An 8610-nucleotide genomic window follows, 5' to 3' on the forward strand; every position below is an offset into this window, starting at 1 on the left:
TAAAGAGAAACAAGAACTGAAAACTGAACTGGAAACTAGGAAAGGGACTGAGTTATTGTTTTCCTTGAAAATAGAACAGCTGCAGAGACAGTTACAGATAGGCAAAGCCTTACAGAATAAGGGCTTTGTTGCCTTTGTACAATCATGGCTGATTCCTTGTATTTCAGCTAAGTAGAAAAGGATTCTGGGACTGACTCAGCTGGTATAGAGGTAGAAAACAAGTTACATAACCATAAAAACCAAGTTATATAACTGTCACATGCTCACATCATGGTTTATGGTGGTTGGTTGAATTATATTTGTTGTCCTTTGAAAATATGCAACTGATAAGGGCCTAGTTGCTTTAAAAGGCCTGATTTTTGGCAATAAAGAGCACCCTTCTGCTCCTGCCTGAGGACTCTGCATCGCTTCCTACTCCCACAACTGGTGCCCAAACGACAGATATTGGAATACAGAGAAGAAGTGGACTATGGTCGGCACTGAGACCCCGCGGATCCAGACAGCAGACCCAGGCAGCAAATCCAGGGAACGGATCGATCCTCAACTTCAAACAACGAACTCAAAACATGTATGCATTCATCACCTTAAGGTGAGCACCAGGGTTAATCATGGGAGTGAAAATGTCACTTGAGCAATAACAGAGCCTAGAGAATTTACAACGGCTCTTACATCGGCAGAACAGAGACATTTCTGATGCTAAATTACTTGCCTTGCTGGACTGGATGTCCACTCATGTAAAAGACTTCCCCACAGCTGGTATGCTTCAGCTGGACACCTGGTGTGTAGTAGGACAGAAACTTTTCAATGTTGCAAGCATAGGCGATGCCGATCCTTCTAAGCACATTGTGACTTGGGGGATAATTATGGCAACCCTAAGAGAAACTCACACCAAATTGCCCTCTCAGTTGCCTTTACAACCTGACTCCCCCGGGCCGTCGGCCCCTTCGGCACTGGCTTCCCCCGAAGCGGCCTTTTTCCTCCCCTCCCCATTGCCCGCTCCGCAGGGTGTCTCTCCTGCTGTGGTTTCTTTGGCGCCAGCTCCTACACAAATGTCCCCTCTGTTGCGAGCTCCCCCCACACTAGCTCCCTCGATGGCTACCTCCCCCTCAACTGCTCCACCAGCAGTGGCCACCCTGGCTGCCCTGGCCACAACAGGCCTCCCAACACCAATAGGCATTCTGGCTCCGATAGGCCCCCCTGCCCCAATAGGACCCCTGGCGCCGGTAGGCCGCCCTACTGCAACAGGCCCCTCACCCCTTCTGGGGCCCCCAGACTCTGTGGGCTACATGGCCCCCCCTCACCAAGAGCTGCCTCCTGACAAGTCAGCTGCCTCTGTGATCAGCCCCCCTCCTGAGGAGATATTACCCTCTGATAGCTATCCCAGTTCGCCCTCCCTTTCCCACCCTGGGCCCATTAATTGTGACTACGTGACAGATTTATACCCTACATGGAATGATGATGCTATGGTACTTCCCAGTCAGAATTGCTAGGAGGCTGCAGTCAAACACGAAAACCTTCCAGTTGTTAAAACATACCCAATTATTTAGGAACAAAATCGGGTCCCCTATTGCAAAGACTTAGACTATACTATCATCAGAGAATTGTGCAGATTGGTACAGGAGGGTGGTGTGTCTTCCCATCATGTTGCAGGTTACTTAGACTCCATAAGTAATATGTATGTACTTACACCTAATGATTGGAAAAACATGATGAAAATGATCTTAACCATAACACAATATATGGTTTGGTTCTCAGATTACTGTGATGCTTGCATGGCTCAGGCTGGAGCTCTGCAGCAGCAGGAACCCCCTGTCCTTGTTATTCAGCTAACAGGTGACAATGCGTACTCAAATTCCAGAACACAGACGAACTATCCTCTCGATATTTATGACCTTATTGCCAAGATCACTATGAGAGCAATCTGACACCTGCCAGGAACAGGCAGGGATTCTAACACCTCATACTAAAATCCTACAGGGTCCGACGGAACCATATATGTAGTTTCTGGATAGGCTGCAGGCTGCACTCTCTCAACAGGTTGATAACGATGATGCCTGGGGTTTTCTGTTGTGACAACTCGTGTACAAAAATGCAAATGATGATTGTAAGAAGGCACTTTTAACTGTTCATAATCGGTGTACTTGTGATCTAGTAGAGATGGTTAGAGCCTGTCAGAACGTGGCTTCCCTGTCCCATGCCTCCTTTGCTGAAGCATACACTACTCATTTATGGGGGCCACAGGAAGGGAGCTGTTATCACTGTAGTTCTATTAATCACTTTAGGAAACAGTGCCCTCTACTTCTGCATAAATCTAAATCTCCTTCTGCTAGGATTCCTCCTACTGTTTGTCCCTGATGCAAAAAAAGGAAGTCATTGGGCTAAGGAATGCCATTCTTGCCCTATTGCAGAAGGTCAGCCAGTAATGTTGGTAAACCGACAGCAAGGGGTGTGCTCGCGCACCCTGCAGAATCAAAGATGCTACGCAAGGAGTCTGGCAAACCAGCTCGTCCCCACCACCTCCAGAAGTGCAGGATTGGACCTGGCCACCAGCCAATCAGTGACTCCTGAGACAACCTCGGTCCATTTAGTTCCTACAGGGGTCTGGGGACCTATTGGCAAAAATATGCATGCTTTGCTAATTGGACATTCTTCTACCACTAAACTAGGACTTTTTGTTCTACCTGGTGTCATTGATTCTGACTTTGAAGGTGAGATACCAATTATGCTCTGGATGCCCATGCCACCTTGCTCTATACCCGCAGGCCAGTGTTTGGCACAGCTTATTCCATTCTCCAGCACAACCCCAGGTGGGAAAGGTAAGCGTGGCACTAGTGGCTTCAGCAGTACTGGCAAACCTCAAATTTTTTGTACAAGTGCTATCACAGCAGCTCAGCCGACCATGGTATGTACTATAGATGGGAAAAAATTCAAAGGACTTGTTGATACCGGAACTGACGTCTCAATTATTAAAAGCAGTGACTGGCCCAGTGACTGGCCCACAGTTGACCCTGCCTCGACTCTGATTGGGGTAGGAGGGCTGCAATGCCCTAGACAAAGTGCTCACCTTCGCCTTGTTCTCAGCCCTGATGGACAAACTGCCCCCATTGCACCATTAATTGCTCCAGTACCATGCACACTGTGAGGATGGGATGTCTTGGGCCAATTTGGAACCACTGTACGCATTGACTCAGATTCACATAAAGTTCTTTTTCATAGGGGCCATTGATCAGCCCTTCTGAGCACAGATACTGAGCATATGTAAACTCACATGGAAAACAAATTACCCTGTCTGGGTCTCTCAATGGCCTCAACGTCAGGAATGGCTACAAAACCTACAGCAACTCGTAGACAAACAACTGTCTCTTGGGCCTTTTCAGCCATCCTCTAGCCCTTGAAACACTCTTGTATTCTGCATCCCCAAGAAAAGTGGTAAATGGAGACTGTTACATGACTTGCAGGTGGTAAATGTGGTCATTGAGCCAATGGGTGCTTTACAACCTGGGCTTCCCTCTCCAGCAATGATTCCTCTTGAATGGCCCCTCATAGTCACAGACTTAAAAGACTGCTTCTTTACCATTCCCTTGCACCCTAATAATGCACCTTGTTTTGCCTTTTCACTGCCTACCCTAAATCATGCAAAGCTGATGAAAAGGTTTCACTGGACAGTTTTGCTGCAAGGCATGTGCAATAGCCCGACTATATGCCAAAGAGTGGTCGACCTTACTCTGCAACCTGTGCACCGCCAATTTCCTGAGACAACCATATACCACTACATGGACAATATTTTACTTGCAGCTAAAGACCATTCTGTTTTGTGTTCCATACAGGTGGCTGTCGTTCAGGCAGTTCAAGCAGACAGATTGATCGTTGCACCCAAGAAAGTGCAGCAGCAGGCCCCGTGGCATTACCTAAGGCGGAAAATTACTCAGCAGACTATCTGCCCTCAGCCACCAAAGCTTTGCATTAAAGATAACTTGACCTGAAATGATTTGCAGAAATTACTAGGTTCCCTGAATTGGTTACGTCCTGTTCCAGGTTTATCCACAGAGCTTTTGCATCCCCTATTTGATATATATATACAGGAGAGAAGACTCGTGATGTCACTTGCCACTGGCTCACGTGCTTTGCTACTTTAGGCCTTCCTGACACTATTAAAATGGACAATGGGCCTGCTTATGCTTCTGAATGGACTCGCCAATTCTTACAGCAGTGGGGTGTCTCCCACAGCACAGGTATCCCCCACTCTCCCACTGGGCAGGCTATCGTTGAATGTGCCCACAGAACATTGAAAACCATGCTTGAAAAACAAAAGAAGGGGGAATTGGAGTGTCCACGTGACAGGCTAGCAAAAGCCCTGCATGTTCTCAGTTTCCTGAATCGAGATGAAGCTGGCCAAACGGCATGTGAAAGGCAATATTCTTTCGATACAAGGGCTCTTCCTAGGCCTCCAGTGATGGTAAAGGACCTGTTCACAGGGCAGTGGGCAGGACCTGTAGATTTGTTAATGTGGGGTAGAGGTTTTGCTTGTGTCTCCACAGGTCACCACGTGAAATGAGTTCCTTTGTGGTGTGTGCGACCATTTGTTGCATCATCCTGATTGGTGAAAGCACTGCAAGTATCTTACCCCCTACACTAGATGGCGCAAATGTATGGATCACCCTTGCCAATGCTATGCACGCTGATACTATGTGCATTTCTATGACAACCCCCAGTGATCCTTTCTGCACGTGCTTGGTAGGGGTACCCATTGGCAAGAAACGCTTTGGTAAGCTGTATAATGAAAGCGTGCAGCAAAACAGCATGGCCCCAGGTATATTGCAGCCCAGGTGTTGGTGCCAGGACACCTGGCAAAAGACTGCAGGATGGGATGAAACATGGTACAAAGATCTGAGAAGGATGAATGACTTTCCAGCTTTGCCCTCGCAGCCACAAGAACTAAATACACTAGGGACCTTGCATGCTTTGCTATGCTTCTACATTGATTGTACACCTGACATTTATACGAACAGTATTAACTTTGATGTGTCTCCTAAAGGCATTTCTAGCAATGCCTCCCCATGGTGTAACTGGACCTTGAAAAGTCAACTGGCATCTGGCATGAGTGCTATTGCTCTCCCTTCAGACTTGTTCCTAATATGTGGAGAGCATGTCTGGAAAGGCCTACCAGGCAAAGCTATCGGCGGACCATGTACCATTGGCCAACTAACCTTGTTTCATCCAAATTGGACTGCTTTAATTATTGCAGCACAACATCAGGTTAGGTGCAGCACACATGTTCTTAACGAGAAATGAGATCCTAAGGTAACCTTTTGGAACACTGTAGAGCGCATCAATTGGTACTACTCATGCTTTGTCTTCCTTAAACAAGCTTGGCTGCTGGCTTGCAAAGGAAGCTAATGCTACTGATGCCTGAGATGGGCACCTAAAAACAGAGACTAGACAAGAATAAGGGAATAAAGGTAGGTATTTATTTGAAGGGCCTTCAAAGGTACACCCTGGGCAGTCAAAAGGCTACACCCAAGATGGACCCTGGGTCATGAGTTCTTCACACTTTTATAAGTTTGGTCCATTTCCATATCAGGATCAATTCTCCATTTACAACCCCAGTTAATGATGTAACTACCCCAAGTTTGCCCTCCTCTTCAGAGGCCTTAGTTTACATATTTTGGGGCCTGGGACAATCTAGGTGTCCTTGGAGAGCAAACCTAGCGTGGCTTGTTATGTCTAACTAGCATGAGAGAACAGTAGCTAACAGGCCACAAGAAACTTCAGAGTTACACACTAGGCAGTACAGGATTTGAAAAATGTAAAAGTTAAAACCTAAGGCATCACTACTAGTGCATGTCTATCAGCAACACTAACCGATGTTAACTCGGTGCGACATGCAACACTGCAGAACAGGGAAGCGATTGACTTCTTGCTGTTGGCTCAGGGCCACAGATGTGAAGAATTTGATGGCATGTGCTGCATGAACTTAAGTGATCATTCAGAATCCATTCACAAAAGTATCAGTAATCTTAAGCAGTTTACTAAGCAGCTACAGCAGCATGATGAGGGTGATTGGTGTGGGATGTTTTCATGGCTCAACAACCTCGGCTTTGGGGTATGGCTTAAACTTTTAGTAATGTATGGCATAGTTATCTTTGGTGTGTTTTTATTGATTGTGATATGCATCCCATGTATTTTATCTTGTCTGCAACAAATGATCAATAGCAGCCTTAACAAGATGATAGCTTTACCAGTACAGATTGTTTTAGCAAGAGAACACATAAACAAAGAAGGGGGAGATGTTACAGATAAGCAAAGCCTTACAGAACAAGGGCCTTGATGCCTTTGTAAAATCACGGCTGACTCCTTGTACTTTGGCTAAGTAGAAAAGGATTCTGGGAATGACTCAGCTGGACTAGAGGTAGAAAACAAATTATGTAGCTGTAAAAAACAAGTTATATAATCGTCACATGCTCACATCGTGGTTTATGGTGGTTGTTTGAATTATATTTGCTGTCCTTTGAAAATATGCAACTGATAAAGGCCTAATTGCTTTAAAAGGCCTGATTTTGGCAATAAAGAGAACCCTTTTGCACCTGCCTGAGGACTCTGCATCGCTTCCTACTCCCACAGTTACAGGAGGAGCAGAAAGGGAAACAAAAGTGACCTCCATTCAATAACAAGCGGGGTGGCATCCTAGGACAGCGGAATGGACATGCAGGAGAGAGGAGAGCCTCTGGTAATACCTATTAATTATTTGAACGAGCTCTCCACTGCTGTTACAAAAGCTGCCTGCATCCAAGCCATGCATGAGTGTCACCCTATTGATGCTCTTATTACAGCATCTGTAGACCATAATATGTTAAAGCCCTAATTAAAGGGGTCCCTGCTGTACTCAAACCCTACCTTATTGCAAAACAAGATGAAATCAGAAGAGACCCAGCTTTTAATGCACAATTGTCTAGGAGTGTTGCTGCAACTTCAGAACACAGGAAAATCCCCACCTGGGCAGCACTAATGCATAATATCATAAATGATGCACGAGAGATGGGATGGAGTGATTTCTGTGGTGATACCAAGAATACTAGCCGTAATGTCAGAAAAATTAACCATTCCTGGGAACCAGGATTTACAGATCATCTGCCCAGAAATCAGAGGTGGACAGAGTTATATAACCAAGCAGTATCATTAGGCATTCTGAACATTGCAATTTAGAGACAGTCTATTAGCACTATTCAGAGCCTAACTGATGCATTTCTGTCCTGGGTAACCCAAAATGTTATTGTATTCCATATCTATCTGTGCCCAAAAATTGTTACTGTTGCTTTAAGACTCTGCTGCTGGAAAATAGAACTGCAGGGAGGAAGGTACCCAGGATTTTTAAAGTCAGAGTGTGCAAGGAGAGCTGTCTCTTTTGCGTGGTGGTTTTTGCTCAAGGCAGAGGCTCGGTTTCACTTTGTTTTTCTGTTTCTCTCTGACCTCCAGAGGGGTTTGTTTTGGGCAGGTTTTCTGGGCTCCCAACAGCAGCAACCTGAGAAGCTGCAGTTTGCAATCAAAAACTGTTTCATAGTGAATTTTGCAACACCCGTCTGCAGCTGCGGCATTGTGCCAAGAGAAGCAGAGTGGCCCAGCTCCACAGGGTAATCTCAGCCCCCCAGCAGTGTCCAGCTGAGGTGAGAAGGCACAGAGTCCAAGTTGCTCCGGCCAGCTGCCTTGCCTTGCCGTCTTCTGCTGAGGGGGAGGCAAAGTCCCTTCACGAGTTCTAGCACTTGACAGAGTACCAGCCACTGGAGTGTGCCAGCCACCTTTCTCATGGGAGCTGCCACCACCCGAGAGATAAGAGGGGGGAGGGCTCGGGCCATCTTTTCCCTTTGTGTCCCTACACGCAGTTGCCCATGGCAGGCACCATCTTGGGGAAGGGGTCACTCCACTATTTTGAGTTTCTCTTTGAAACCTAGGTGATAAGCCAGTGTATATGTAACAAAAGGTTAACCACAAGTAATATTGTAACAAGATATTGTAAATGTGCAAGCAAAGCTAGCAAGTTTTAATGGAACTTGAAAACTGCAAAGTTAGCTAAAAACAGACTGAAAAACAAGAGGACAGAGCACCCGTTGAAGACAAAGGTAAAAAGTTCAAATGTGAGGAAGACTACAAAAGTCTTCATCAAAGACCACCAGAAGACTGACAACCACCACAGAAGGAACTGACGCATGTGCAAAAGCAACAAACTGTTATATAACCATGATGCAGCTTTATGCAAATATGAGTATGCTAATGATAGGTTGTAATAGTGACGTTGGGGGGAATGACCTTTAAAATGTAACCGTAGGCTAAAGAAGAGTGAGTGAATTTGTGGTGGAGCGATCGATCCCCTTCACTCCTGGCGCTGAATAAACAAATACCTGTTCTATAGCCATCTGACTATGGAGTTTTATTTTCTTGCCTAGTTTTGGGCATCACTTTGTTCCTGGAGATTCCATGAGATTTAGCAATTTTGTATCTAGTGATTATTTACTGTTATTTTTTGCCTGGTGCTGTTTCACTTGTTAGGAAAATGCTATTTTTCACTTATATCTACTCATATTCATCTCTCCTTATTGGTGGAAAGGGATTGGTTAA

The 8610-nt window shown here is 45.7% G+C and overlaps 1 long non-coding RNA gene across 1 annotated transcript; it reads left to right on the forward strand.

Annotated features, from left to right (window-relative positions):
- The first annotated feature begins 377 nt into the window (after positions 1-377).
- LOC138102886 (uncharacterized) lies at positions 378-8403 on the forward strand. The gene is made up of 2 exons (XR_011147593.1): positions 378-589; positions 2331-8403. It is a non-coding gene; the product is annotated as an uncharacterized lncRNA (long non-coding RNA).
- Positions 8404-8610: the final 207 nt, after the last annotated feature.

Source organism: Aphelocoma coerulescens (genome assembly GCF_041296385.1).
Source record: "Aphelocoma coerulescens isolate FSJ_1873_10779 chromosome W unlocalized genomic scaffold, UR_Acoe_1.0 ChrW_unloc_scaf_4, whole genome shotgun sequence".
Classification (NCBI taxonomy): domain Eukaryota; kingdom Metazoa; phylum Chordata; class Aves; order Passeriformes; family Corvidae; genus Aphelocoma; species Aphelocoma coerulescens.